Raw genomic sequence first — 14,712 nt, 5'->3', positions numbered from 1 at the left:
AGAGGTGAATAGAAAATTGTTGAACATAATTTGGAAAAATCATGGACTTGCCTTAACTTTCATCCAAATGCCAGAGGAAACGCGATAAAAGTAAGTTTAAACAGAGTGAGAGAAGAATTAAGTTTTTTTATTTGTCTTTGTTTTTGTTTATTTCCTGATCTTACTCTGAATCCTATTTGGTCAAAGAAAAGATTTCACGTATTAAAATGCTTAACTCAGTGTCCAGCTCAATGTAAAAGTTCAATGAACTCCAACTAGTATTTACTAATCAGGGCACAGGAGCAGGAAAAAATACCAGAACTTCTAGTCACGTGTTTATTATCTACATTCAGTGTCAGCCCAAATATCAGACAGTCACAAGTCACCAATGATACTAGAATGAAGAATGCGAGCCCTACAGCATGAAGAAGCTGGGCTCCATCTTCCCTTCACTTTCAGTGTCTTGTGATGCCCTGGCATTTATCTATGCCTAGTGATATGCAGTTTACAATTATGTTACCTGATTTTAACTAAACCAACTCTCACAAAATAAGTAAGTGGCTTAAAAACTAAACCAACTCTCACAAAATAAGTAAGTGGCTTAAAAAGAATCTGTGGATGACGTTAATGATAATAATTCAACCCAACGTGAGCAAGAAAACGGTAGAGGACCAGCCACATCACAATGCCAAACCCAAACAATAAGGATCAAATCATATTTTTCAAGAATTGTCCAGAAAACTCTCATTTGAAAAGATACATGCATCCCAATGTTCACAGTAGCACTATTTACGATAGCTAAGGCATGGACACAACCCAAATGTCCATTGACAGATGAATGGATAAAGAAGATGTGGTATGTGTGTGTATATATATATACATACATACACACACACATATATGTGTATATATGTATATATTGACACACACACATATATATATATAATGGAATATTACTCAGCCAGAAAAAAGAATGAAATAATGCCATTTGCAGTAACATGGATGGACACAGAGATTATCGTATTAAGTAAATCAGAAGAAGAAAGATACATATCATATGATATCACTTATACGTGGAATCTAAAAAAATGACACAAATGAACTTACTTACAAAACAGAAATAACCTCACAGACACAGAAAACAAACTTATGGTTACCAAAGGGGATAGCAGCATGGTGAAGGGATAAATTAGGAGTATGGGATTAACATATACACACTATTATACATAAAAGAGGTAAACAGCAAGGACCTACTGTATAGCACAGGAAACTACACTCAATATCTTGTAATAACCTATAATGGAAAAAATCTGAAAAAGAATATATATATATGTGAATATATATATGTATAACTGAATCACTTTACTGTACACTTGGAACTAATACAACATTGTAAATTACCTATACTTCAATTTTTAAAAAGTCATTGACAAATTAAAATTATCACTGAAAAAACCCCAAAAGATTTGGCCAAAACAATCTGAGATGATCAAGAGGACTAATTAAAATATGGATTTACATATACAATTATTAATGCTGATCCTTGCTCTAAGGGAACATTGAGCACTGAGGAGCTGTGATATTAGCTAGTGAAGGTAACATGCATAAATAATTCAGGTACATACATTAATAGGGAGGTATGTAGTCAAAAATTTTTACTGGGTATATGTGTGTGGTTAAAAACAAGCCTAGAACCACTGGACTGAGTGTTCATTATAACGTGCATAGTTTATATTATTATTTTCAACCACATAATCAATTTCTCTAGGAAATCCCATAGGCTTTTCAAAATCAAAGTATCCCAAATGAAAGCCATCATCACTCTCTCAAATTTCCTCTTCTCATGGTCCACATTCAGGTGAATCACACAGTCTCCCAAATCATGCCTGTGATAAGCCTGAGACTTTTCCCAAATTCCTCCTCTACCCTATTCAACCATCTCCACCACCAAGACCACCATCACCACCATCTCCACATCCTGTCAATTCCCTTTGTTTTCATATTCATCCACTTCTCTTGACAACCTTATCCTTCTCCTGTCTTCCCTGTAAACCTCAGGGTGGTCCTTTACTTCTCCTCCCTCCCCTTATATCCTTTGCTTCAGAAATCCATTCTCTCTTGCTATCTGCCATTCAAAAATAGCGCTCTGACTCGGACTATCACAGTCATCTCCCTGCTGGTCTTCCTGTTTCATGTATCAATATCTCTGCCACCTCCATCCTAAACACCACTCTAGTTGCCAGAGTGATCTTTCTAGATACAGATATGACTATGACACTCCCCTAGTTAGACAGATTTAACAATTCCTTACTGATCACCTTGCCTCTTAGTCTTGCATTCAATGTTCATGAGCTGGATCCTCTGTATAATAAGCTTTTCTACTTAACTTTTCCACCTCCCACCCTCAAGCCACCCTGTTCTCTAGATTCTCTCCCCAAGTGCACTGACTGAATACACTACAAATCATCATACTTTACTACCTCTGCGCATTCTGTTCTTACAATGCCCATTCCCAGTGCCCATCTTTACAATGGGTCATTCATCATTTACATTATATTTAAATGCCTGAGTAAGAGTGAGTGGATGACTACCCTGCATCTACTATATGATAGATAATGTGCCAGACTGTTTCATATGCTCCATGGCATTAAATCCACAGAACTATCCTTTGAGACAGATAATATTATTTCTATTTTGCAGATGATAAAATGGAGACTCTTCTTAAAAAATATAGTTATTCTTGCAATGTCAAATTATTTAAAATGGCAGAACTGAACTTCAAACTTAGCCAGTTCTAAGTTCTATGACTCAGTGCTTTAATATACAAAGCTAAAGACCCACACCTCCTTAGTTGTAGTTTTCCTGTTTTGACAATCATGAACAACCACAAATTACCTGTAAGTACATTAATAAAGAGAATGGCTGACAAGTCAAACTGAGGCATAAAACTTCTGGAAATGTTGAATCTAAGGAAGGCCATGACAATCTGAAAGAAAATGGAAATATGTGGAATACTTAGTTTTGTGATTTTGGGGGATCCTCAATACCATTTTTTTCATAATTAATAATGTAAGTTACATATAGCATCTTTTTCTTCATAAATATTTCATTTGGAGGCAAATGAAATATTTGGAAACGTGAAGATCTAAATTCAGTGAAGCTGCCTTTTAAGTGTTCCTTCAAAATCGTCAACAGGCTCTGCAGGAGATATTTCAAAAAGGAAAGTGAAATTAACATTTTAGAATGTCTTTTCTTTGCCAGTTTGGAAAAATCCAAGAAATATTTGTTGAGTCCTTACTATTTTAATTAGCTCTCACAGCCCAGAGTAGGAGGTGGGCACAAAAATGGACAAATTAAACATAATGGGTGGAACCAGAGAGTTGGCAGCACATGAAACACCTTTGGGGGGAGACCTTCAAGATGGCGAAGGAGTAAGATGTGAAGATCACCTTCCTCCCCACAAATACAACAGAAATACATCTAAATGTGGAACAACTCCTACAGAACACCTACTGAACGCCGGCAGAAGACCTCAGACTTCCTGAAAGACAAGAAACTCCCCACGAACCTGGCCATGTGGCTGACAGGGTCTTGGTGCTCCAGCCGGATGTCAGGCCTGTGCCTCTGAGGTGGGAGAGCCAAGTTCAGGACATTGGTCCACCAGAGACCTCCCGGCTCCACGTAATATCAAATGGTGAAAGCTCTCCCAGAGATCTCCATCTCAACACTAAGACCCAGCTCCACTCAACGACACTCTATGCCAAACAATTAGAAAGACAGGAACAAAACCCCACCCATTAGCAGAGAGGCTGCCTAAAATCATAATAAGATCACAGGCACCCCAAAATATACCACCAGATGCGGTCCTGCCCCCCAGAGAGACAAGATCCAGCCTCATCCACCAGAACACAGGCACCAGTCCCCTACACCAGGAAGCATACACAACCCACGGAACCAATCTTAGCCACTGGGAGCAGACACCAAAAACAATGGGAACTATGAACCTGCAGCCTGCGAAAAGGAGACCCAAAACACAGGAAGTGAAGCAAAATCAGAAGACAGAAAACACACAGCAGATGAAGAGTCAAGGTAAAAACCCATCAGACCAAACAAATGAAGAGGAAATAGGCAGTCTACCTGAAAAAGAATTCAGAGGAAAGATAGTAAAGATGATCCAAAATCTTGGAAATAGAATGGAGAAAATACAAGAAACGTTTAACAAGGACCTAGAAGAACTAAAGAGCAAACAAACAATCGTGAACAACATAACAAATGAAATGAAAAGTCCTCTAGAAGGAATCAATAGCAGAATAACTGAGGCAGAAGAACGGATGAGTGACCTGGAAGATAAAATAGTGGAAATAACTACCACAGAGCAGAATAAAGAAAACAGAATGAAAAAAATTGAGGACAGTCTCAGAGACCCCTGGGACAACATTAAACACACCCACATTTGAATTATAGGGGTCCCAGAAGAAGAAGAGAAAAAGAAAGGGACTGAGAAAATATTTGAAGAGGTTATAGTTGAAAACTTCCCTAATATGGGAAAGGAAAGAGTCAATCAAGTCGAGGAAGTACAGAGAGTTCCATACAGGATAAATCCAAGAGGAAACACACCAAGACACTAGATCAAACTATCAAAAATTAAATACAATGAAATAATATTAAAAGCAGCAAGGGAAAAGCAACATTAACATACAAGGGAATCCCCATAAGGGGATTCTACTGATCTTTCAGTAGAAACTCTGCAAGCCAGAGGGGAGTGGCAGGACAAATTTAAAGTGATGAAAGTAAAAAACTACAACCAAGATGACTCTACCCAGCAAGGATCTCATTCAGATTTGATGGAGAAATTAAAACCTTTACAGACAAGCAATAGCTAAGAGAATTTAGCACCACCAAACCAGCTTTACAACAAATGCTAAAGGAACTTCTCTAGGCAGGAAACACAAGAGAAGGAAAAGACCTATAATAACAAACCCAAAACAATTAATAAAATGGTGATAGGAATACACATATCAATAACTACCTTAAATGGAAATGGATTAAATGCTCCAACCAAAAGACATAGACTGGCTGAATGGATACAAAAACAAGACCCTTATAGCTGTCTACAAGAGACGCATTTCAGACCTAAGACATAACCAGACCGAAAGTGAGGGGATGGAAAAACATATTCCATGCAAATGGAAATCAAAAGAAAGCTGGAGTAGCAATTCTCATATCAGACAAAATAGACTTTAAAATAAAGACTATTACAAGAGACACAGAAGGACACTACATAAGGATCAATCCAAGAAGAAGATATAACAATTGTAAATACTTATGCACCCAACACAGGAGCACCTCAGTACATAAGGCAAACGCTAACAGCCATAAAAGGGGAAATCGAGAGTAACACAATCATAGTAGGGGACTTTAACACTCCACTTTCACCAATGGACAGATCATCCAAAATGAAAATAAATAAGGAAACCCAAGCTTTAAATGATACATTAAACAAGATGGAACTGATACTTATAGAACATTCCATACAAAAACAACAGAATACACTTTCTTCTCAAGTACTCATAGAACATTCTCCAGGATAGATCATATCTTGAGTCACAAATCAAGCCTTGGTAAATTTAAGAAAAGTGAAATCGTATCAAGTATCTTTTCAGACCACAACGTTATGAGACGAAATATCAATTACAGCAAAATATCTGTAAAAAATACAAACACATGGGGGCTAAACAATACACTACTAAGTAACCAAGTGATCACTGAAGAAATCAAAGAGGAAATCAGAAAGTACCTAGAAACAAATGACAATGAAAACACGACGACCCAAAATCTACGGGATGCAGCAAAAGCAGTTCTAAGAGGGAAGTTTACAGCAATACAATCCTACCTCAAGAAACAAGAAACATCTCAAATAAACAACCTAACCTTACACCTAAAACAATTAGAGAAAGAAGAACAAAGAAACCCCAAAGTTAGCAGAAGGAAAGAAATCATAAAGACCAGATCAGAAATAAAAGAAAAAGAAATGAAGGAAATGATAGCAAAGATCAATAAAACTAAAAGCTGGTTCTTTGAGAAGATAAAATTGATAAACCATTAGCCAGACTCATCAAGAAACGAAGGGAGAAGACTCAAATCAATAGAATTAGAAATGAAAAAAGAGAAGTAACAACTGACACTGCAGAAATACAAAGGATCACGAGAGACTACTACAAGCAACTACATGCTGATAAAATGGACAACCTGGAAGAAATGGACAAATTCCTAGAAAAGCACAAACTACTGAGACTGAACCAGGAACAAATAGAAAATATAAACAGACCAATCATAAGCACTGAAATTGAGACTGTGATTAAAAATCTTCCAACAAACAAAAGCCCAGGACCAGATGGTTTCACAGACGAATTCTATCATTTAGAGAAGAGCAACACCTATCCTTCTCAAACTCTTCCAAAGTATAGCAGAGGGAGGAACACTCCCAAACTCATTCTATGAGGCCACCAAAACCAGACAAAGATGTCACAAAGAAAGAAAACTACAGGTCAATACCACTGATGAACATAGATGCAAAAATCCTCAAGAAAACACTAGCAAACAGACTCTAACAGCACATTAAAAGATCATACACCATGATCAAGTGGGGTTTATCCCAGGAATGCAAGGATTCTTCAATATACGCAAATCAATCAATGTGATAAACTATAATAACAAACTGAAGGAGAAAATCCATATGATCATCTCAATAGATGCATAAAAGCTTTTGACAAAATTCAACACCCATTTATGATAAAAACTCTCCAGACAGTACGCATAGAGGGAACTTACCTCAATATAATAAAGGCTATATATGACAAACACACAGCCAACATCATTCGCAATGGTGAAAAACTGAAACCATTTCCTCTAAGATCAGGAACAAGACAAGGTTGCCCACTCTCACCACCCTTATTCAATGCAGTTTTGGAAGTTTTAGCCACAGCAATTAAAGAAGAAAAAGAAATAAAAGGAATCCAAATTGGAAAAGAAGAAGTAAAGCTGTCACTGTTCGCAGATGACATGATACTATACATAGAGAATCCTAAAGATGCTACCAGAAAACTACTAGAGCTAATCAATGAATTTGGTAAAGTAGCAGGATACAAAATTAATGCACAGAAATCTCTTGCATTCCTATCCACTAATGATGAAAAATCTGAAAGTAAAATTAAGGAAACACACCCATTTACCATTGCAACAAAAAGAAGAAAATACCTAGGAATAAACCTACCTAAGGAGACAAAAGACCTGCATGCAGAAAACTATAAGACACTGACGAAAGAAATTAAAGATGATACAAACAGATGGAGAGATATACCATGTTCTTGGATTTCAAGAATCAACATTGTGGAAATGACTATACTACCCAAAGCAATCTACAGATTCAATGCAATCCCTACCAAACTACCACTGGCATTTTTCACAGAACTAGAACAAAAAATGTCACTATTTGTATGGAAACATAAAAGACCCCGAATAGTCAAAGCAATCTTGAGAAAGAAAAACGGAGCTGGAGGAATCAGGCTCCCTGACTTCAGACTATACTACAAAGCTACAGTAATTAAGACAGTGTGGTACTGGCACAAAATCAGAAATATAGATCAATGGAACGGGATAGAAAGCCCAGAGATAAACCCACGCACATATGGTCACCTTATTTTTGATAAAGAAGGCAAGAATATACAATGGAGAAAAGACGGCCTCTTCAATAAGTGGTGCTGGGAAAACTGGACAGCTATGTGTGAAAGAATGAAATCAGAACACTCCCTAACACCATACAAAAAAATAAACTCAAAATGGATTAAAGACCTAAATGTAAGCCCAGATACTATAAAACTTCAAGGAAAACATAGGCAGAACACTCTATGACATAAATCACAGCAAGATCCTTTTTGACCCACCTCCTACAGAAATGGAAATGAATACAAAAATAAACAAGTGGGACCTAATGAAACTTAAAAGCTTTTGCACAGCACAGGAAACCATAAACAAGACTAAAAGACAACCCTCAGAATGGGAGAAAATACTTGCAAATGAATCAACTGACAAAGGATTAATCTCGAAAATTTACTAGCAGCTCATGCAGCTCAATATCGAAAAAATAAACAACCCAATCCAAAAATGGGCAGAAGGCCTAAGTAGACATTTCTCCAAAGAAGATATCCAGATTGCCAACAAACACATGAAAGGATGCTCAACATCACTAATCATTAGAGAAATGCAAAGCAAAACTACAATGAGGTATCATCTCACACCAGTCAGCAGGGCCATCATCAAAAAATCTACAAACAATAAATGTTGGAGAGGGTGTGGAGAAAAGGGAACCCGCCTGCACTGTTGATGTGAATATAAATTGATACAGCCACTATGCAGAAAAGTATGGAGGTTACTTAAAAAACTATAAATAGAACTACCATACGACCCAGCAATCCCATTACTGGGCATATACCCTGAGAAAACCATAATTCAAAAACAGTCATGTACCACAATGTTCATTGCAGCTCTATTTACAATAGCCAGGACATGGAAGCAACCTAAGTGTCCATCGACAGATGAATGGATAAAGAAGATGTGGCACATATATACAATGGAATATTACTCAACCATAAATAGGAACAAAATTGAGTTATCTGTAGTGAGGTGGATGGACCTAGAGTCTGCCATACAGAGTGAGGTAAGTCAGAAAGAGAAAAACAAATACCGTATGCTAACACATATATATGGAATCCAAAAAAAAAAAAAAAAAGGTTCTGAAGAAGCTAGGGTCAGGACAGGAATAAAGACAGAGACGTAGAGAATGGACTTGAAGACACGGGGAGTGGGAAGGGTAAGCTTGGACAAAGTGAGAGAGTGGCCAAATTTAAAATAGATATCCAGTGGAAAGCAGCCGCATAACACAGGGAGATGAGCTCAGTGCTTTGTGGCCATCTAGAGGGGTGGGATAGGGAGACTGGGAGAGAGACACAAGAAGGAGGGGATATGGGGATATATGTATATGTATAGCTGATTCGCTTTGTTATACAGCACAAACTAACACACCATTGTAAAGCAATTATACTCCAATAAAGATGTTAAAAATAAGTAAATAAATATAATGTAACAGGGCAAAAATAGGGTATATCCAGTGTTCTGTGGAGCATGGAGCCCCAAGCTAGGGTCTCGAAGAATGCTTCCTGGAGATGACATCCAGGAGAGGACTTAGAAGATAGAGGGGCATCTGTGAGGTGAGTAAATGCGGGGCCTCCATTTCAGGCCAAGAGAGAAGCATATAAAAGGAATGAAGGATTCTGTTGTGAGTATAAAATCTACAAACGTTTCAAAGTTACGCAGTGGCAATTCTGAAGCACAGAATAACAGGAGATGAAGCAGAAGAGCTAAATGATGTTCTTTTTTTGTAATCATATCTTTATGCACAACCAGTTTCTTGAAGACATACATTCTTCTCCCCTCCCGCCACGTATGCCCAGGAACTGGAACCAATCATATTGCAGGCACTAAATTCAGTATTTACTGAATGAATGAACTGAACAAATGAAGAGCTAGGGCTAGCCCTATAGGATCACAGTGAACCAATGAAAGCTTTTAAACAGAGTAGTTCTATGTTAGAGTTTCATTTTCAGTGGGGTAGTAGATACATTTAAGAAGGGACAAGGATAAAACTGAGGAGGCTGTTATAATAGTCTAGGCCAGATGTGGTCTAAAGAAGATATATTTGAGAGACAGAAAGTTAAAAAAAAAATTGAAAGGCAAAACTAGCAAGATTTGGTGACTATCTAGGAGAGTGGGGTGAAGAAGGAACAATGTCTCTGATGACTTCTACATCTGGTTTGATGATTAGGCTGATAACAGTGTCATTCATGATAATAAATGATAGTGAAAAATCAATGGATTTAGAGTGAATAATGACAAGTTTCCTGTTGGAGTTGAGTTTGAGTGTCTGTTGAACATTCAAATCAGAATTTTCAGTAGGCTATAGAATCCTTCAGTACAGATCAGAAGAGAGGCCAGGACTAGAGGTAGAGGTTTGTAAATCAACATGAACTAGTGGTAGTTAGAGCTCTGGAATTGGCTGAGAATACCCAGTGAACACGTGTGAGACAACAGTCATGGAAACAAATATGGAGCCGTGCTCACAGTTAGGCGGACTGAAGACGGAAGGCCCCTATGAAGTACAGTGAGAAGGAATGGTAAGGGGGGAGGGGAAGAATCATGAGAGGATAATGTCAACAAAGTCAGGGGAGCAGAAATATTTAAGAAGAGTCTCAAGTTTTGAAAAGCTACAGAGTGGTCCAACATAAGGAATGAAAATGCCTCTTGGACTTCAGAATACAGAGGTGGTTGGCAGTTTTCATCGCCCTGATGGGAACGGAAGATTCCTTGAAAGAGATGAAAGCATGCAGGGACATGAATGGAGCCATGACGTGTAGGGTGCCTGGCAGAGGAGGAAAGATCAAAAAAGCAGTAGTCAATGCTTCTCCTTTCACTCCACCAAGGAGGGAAGCAAACAGTCAACGAAAGGATGAGGATTTTAAAAATTTATTTTGTTGAAGTATAGTTGATTTGCAATGTTGTGTTTCTACTGTACAGCAAAGTGATTCAGTTATACATATATATATATATATATATATACACACACACACATACACACACACAAACACATTCTTTTTTTCATATTATTTTCCACTATGGTTTATCACAGGATATTGACTATAGTTCCCTGTGCTATACACTAGGACCTTGCTGTTTATCCATTCTATATTTAGAAACTCAGAAGACAGATACAGAATTAAAGAAGAAAAGAAAAATATGGGAGGGAAAGGAAATTAGTACTGATTGAAAGAACAGCATGAGGGCTGGAACTGGGGTGGAATGCCAAACTCTGCACTGGCCATTGGGAATCAAAAATAAAAAAGTGTCTATGGCTTTAGGGGGCCATATGCTGGTGACAGACCTCAAATTGCAAAACAGTGTACCGAGTTTTATCAGACACCTGAATAAAGGGTTGTTGGAACAAAGGGAGGGGAAAAGTTAACTCAAACACAACCAGTTCAAGAAGACTTCCCAGGGTGCTGAGATTTTTCTTGGGGTCTGATTGTTCAAGATTTTCCAGCTGAAGGGAGAAAAAAGGACTTAATAGAAGAAGGTATTTCAGGTAGTGGGCCTAGTATGAGCAAAAGGCATGGAATCATCCAAACCCACCTACTGGGTGCAAATCACTAAACTAGATGCTGCGTGGGATACAGAGATGAGTAAGAAAAGGTTGCTCTCCCTACAGAGGAGTACTGAAGATCCTGGAGTCAGAAAGGGATGCCAAAGATGGGAACCGGCACCACACAGGTGCTCAAAATATAATTGTTCAATAAATACTGTTCTGTTGAGTTGATGGCTGAATTCTTCCCTGTGGCTAATCTATTCTGAATACTCAGTGGAGCAAATAAATAAAACACATTTCCATCTGAACCTAAATTTCAGCACTTACTCTTCAAAAGCTCTGACCCTTGGCTTCATGTTTCCAACAGGTCACTAATAAAAGCAGATGAAAGGTTCCTGGTGGATCCATTTGGATAGAAGCTCCTGGGGCTCTGCTCGTTCTTGTGCAATGGCTTCATTCCCGTACATGGTGCTTTTAAAAGAATGAACTAAAAGGACTGTTACAACTCCTGCTTGTCCATGACAATCATGGAACCCAAAGAAGAAGGCAGGGGACACACATCTGAGGGTTTATGCAGGTGCTGGGTTGGCAATCACGGATTTTAAAAAGCATGGTCAGTTTGGAGTCTGTAAGTACCTTCTCTCTTAAGGTACCCCTCATTCCATCCTTGCATTCCAGCAAGATCTCATGCTGCAAAGGGATAGAGCTTCCCTTTGATCTCAGAGGCACTTTGAACATATGTAGGGCAGAGATTTATACCTCCCATTCCAGAAATGAGAAATTAACATTCAGCAAGGGAACATCAGTAAACCATTTTAATACAACATACATAATTCACTTAGCCCTCAAAACAAACCTCTGAAGAAGGTATGATTATTATTCCCTGATTATTATTCTCATTTAGTGGGAGAGGAAACCGAGGCCAGAAAGGTCCAGTAATTTCCCATGGTCTCAAAGCTAGTGTGTTATTTTGTTTTGCTTTCTTTGTTTATCTTTTTAACCTTAATCCAGAGTGAGTTTGGTTCTCTACCGCTAACAATACACAAAGCCCTACCAGGTAAGAGCAATTTCTCAACACAAAATGCATTTTTAATAAATGTTCCAGGTGAATAGTATGCATACTAAAGACCCACTGTGTTGGCAGGGGAGGGGGGTAGGTAGGGTCCTCTGAGGCCATCGCTTAACCCGAGGAAATGCCTTACTGTTGTTGGAATGTCAAGTATCACCATGAGCTAGAATCAGGATTCTTCCTGTTGTCCTTCAAATCCCAAATAAAAAAAAACCATTGCACTGTCTGACTTTTAAGGGCCCAACTAGTCCCATCCGTGTGATTTCGAGAAAGCTTCATTACCATTCTGAGCATCTGTCTTCCTATCTGTGTTGCTATATTTAGGAAATCTGGATTTAATCATTTTAGCCACCATTTCTGAGTCCTTCCTATACTGATGATCATGATGAAAATAATTTATAAACATCTAGTATATGACAGGAGCTGTGTCAAGAACTTTACAAACATTATTTCAGTTGACATCCACAATACCAGTGGCATAGATGTGGTAGATTATTTTAATGGTCCCAAATCACCCCTCCCTATAATCAGGTACTTCCTCATGGAGTCTTCCAGCTCTTCTGCCAAAGGGGTGGAGTCTACTCCCCATTCCTTGAATCTGGGCTCATCTTTGGAAGTCCCTTTGGTCATTAGAATGAGGCAGGAGTGATGCTGTGCTAATTCTGAGCCTGTGTCTCAAGAGACCCTGTGGGTTTCTGCTTAACTTCTTAGACTTCTGTTACTGCCACAGAACAGATGTGACAGGTGTTTCAGAAGGAGGATGAAAGACAGTCCAGCTAACATGCCTCAGCCAGGCCAAGCTTAAAGCAGAGCCCCAGCTGAACAGCAACAGCAAGGAGGTCAGCCTAGATCAGTGAGACTGGGTTAGATGAGCAGGCCCCGAGCTGACCCACAGATACATGAGTTTTTCCATTACGGTTTATTACAAGATACTGAATACAGTTCCCCGTAGATGCATGAGCTTAATAATAAATGCCAGTTATTTAAAGCCACTGAATTGGTGATGAGTAGGGGGAGGGGGGTGAAGGGGAGGGTAGCTAACAGGCACACTAGGTAATATTACTATTCCTATTTTGTAGATAAGGAAACTGAAGGTCAGTGAAGTTCAGTGACTTGTTCAAAGTCACATCATGGATAGCAGGAGTCAGAGTTGAGATGGGATTCAAGGTGTCTCCAAAGTCTAGGCTCTTAACCCCACACTGCACTGTCAGCTACTGGGCTGAGGAATCTGGCCCCCAAGCCCGTCATCTTTAAGCTAGTGTAGACGGTGAGTCCTAAGCAGTCTTTTTACAACGCGCTTTCCCTTCCAGACTTCATCATAAATTCTGAAGGTGAAATCCCAAAAGCCTTAGTCTTAAAAAAAACCCAGATGATTTTAATGTGTTTCTACAGATGATTGGCCCATACAGGGAGTAAGACAGGAGCGCTAGTGCTGAAAGAGGGGGGCACTAAATATTCACTGAGATCCCCTCCTTCTCAGAGGCTGTGAATGTGTGGTGTAACTTAGTCCATCTGTGCATAAGAAAGGAGGCTTGCAGATTTCAAGCCAGAAAGGAACAAGGTGTTTCACTGGGAGCTTGAGGAAAGAAGAAAAAAAATTGCATCTTTTGGATGAAAGGACCCTTAATCTTCAAAACGCAAGCCATTTTTCCATACCAAAGCCCCTTCAAGACCAGGAAGTCTGCTGAGGCCTCAAGTCAGGCAAACAGCTCGTGTTCTGCAGATTAAGGAGCCTTTGACCCAAAGGATCCATTTTTGTGGAACTCTAAAGGAAACGCCTGGTCTGTTTCTAGCTGGCACACTCCCGGACAGAGGCGGCTCTAAATGCGGTCCCAGAAGACAGCTGGCTGCTGCCCTGCTGGCCCTTGGGCCTAGCACACAGTAGGCAGACAGTCGAATGGGAAAGCCCCTAAAAGAGATCCTTTGCCCCAAAGTACCACACCTGCTTCCTTGCCAGGATGCCCCAAATGCTCACTATAGAATAAACACAACTTTGACATATGGAAAGCCCCCGTTCAAGGGAGGAGGCTAACAATAGCAAGCAGCAGGAATGGGCACATATCTAACACGCTCGAACTGAGGGGGCACGTTACCTTATCTGAGCCTCACAACACCACCATGTCACCTGCAGGATGTGGAACTGAGTCCTCACTGCATGGACGAGGAAACTGGGTTCCAGGGAGTTGAAGCGGTGAACCTAAGATTACCCAAACATGGTGTCCTGCTCCTTCCTAGATCCAGTCTCAGGCCCGGAACCATCAGCCCAGATCAAGTCTGAAGCAGGCGTATTTATGGAGGCTAAATTAGAGGATGCTATGAGGTTTAACTGACCCTGGCTGAGACCCTATGCTGAGTCAGGATGCCTGAATTTTAGCCCCACTCCTAGTACCACTGCAGAGGCGACACAGGGTAACTGGTATCCCCATGTCTCTGGAATCTGGTCTCTGCACCTATAGAATCAGGAAGTTTG

Source organism: Grampus griseus, assembly GCF_964374135.1.
Source record: "Grampus griseus genome assembly, chromosome: 6".
Lineage (NCBI taxonomy): Eukaryota > Metazoa > Chordata > Mammalia > Artiodactyla > Delphinidae > Grampus > Grampus griseus.
Note: the sequence above shows the minus strand (reverse complement) of the source record.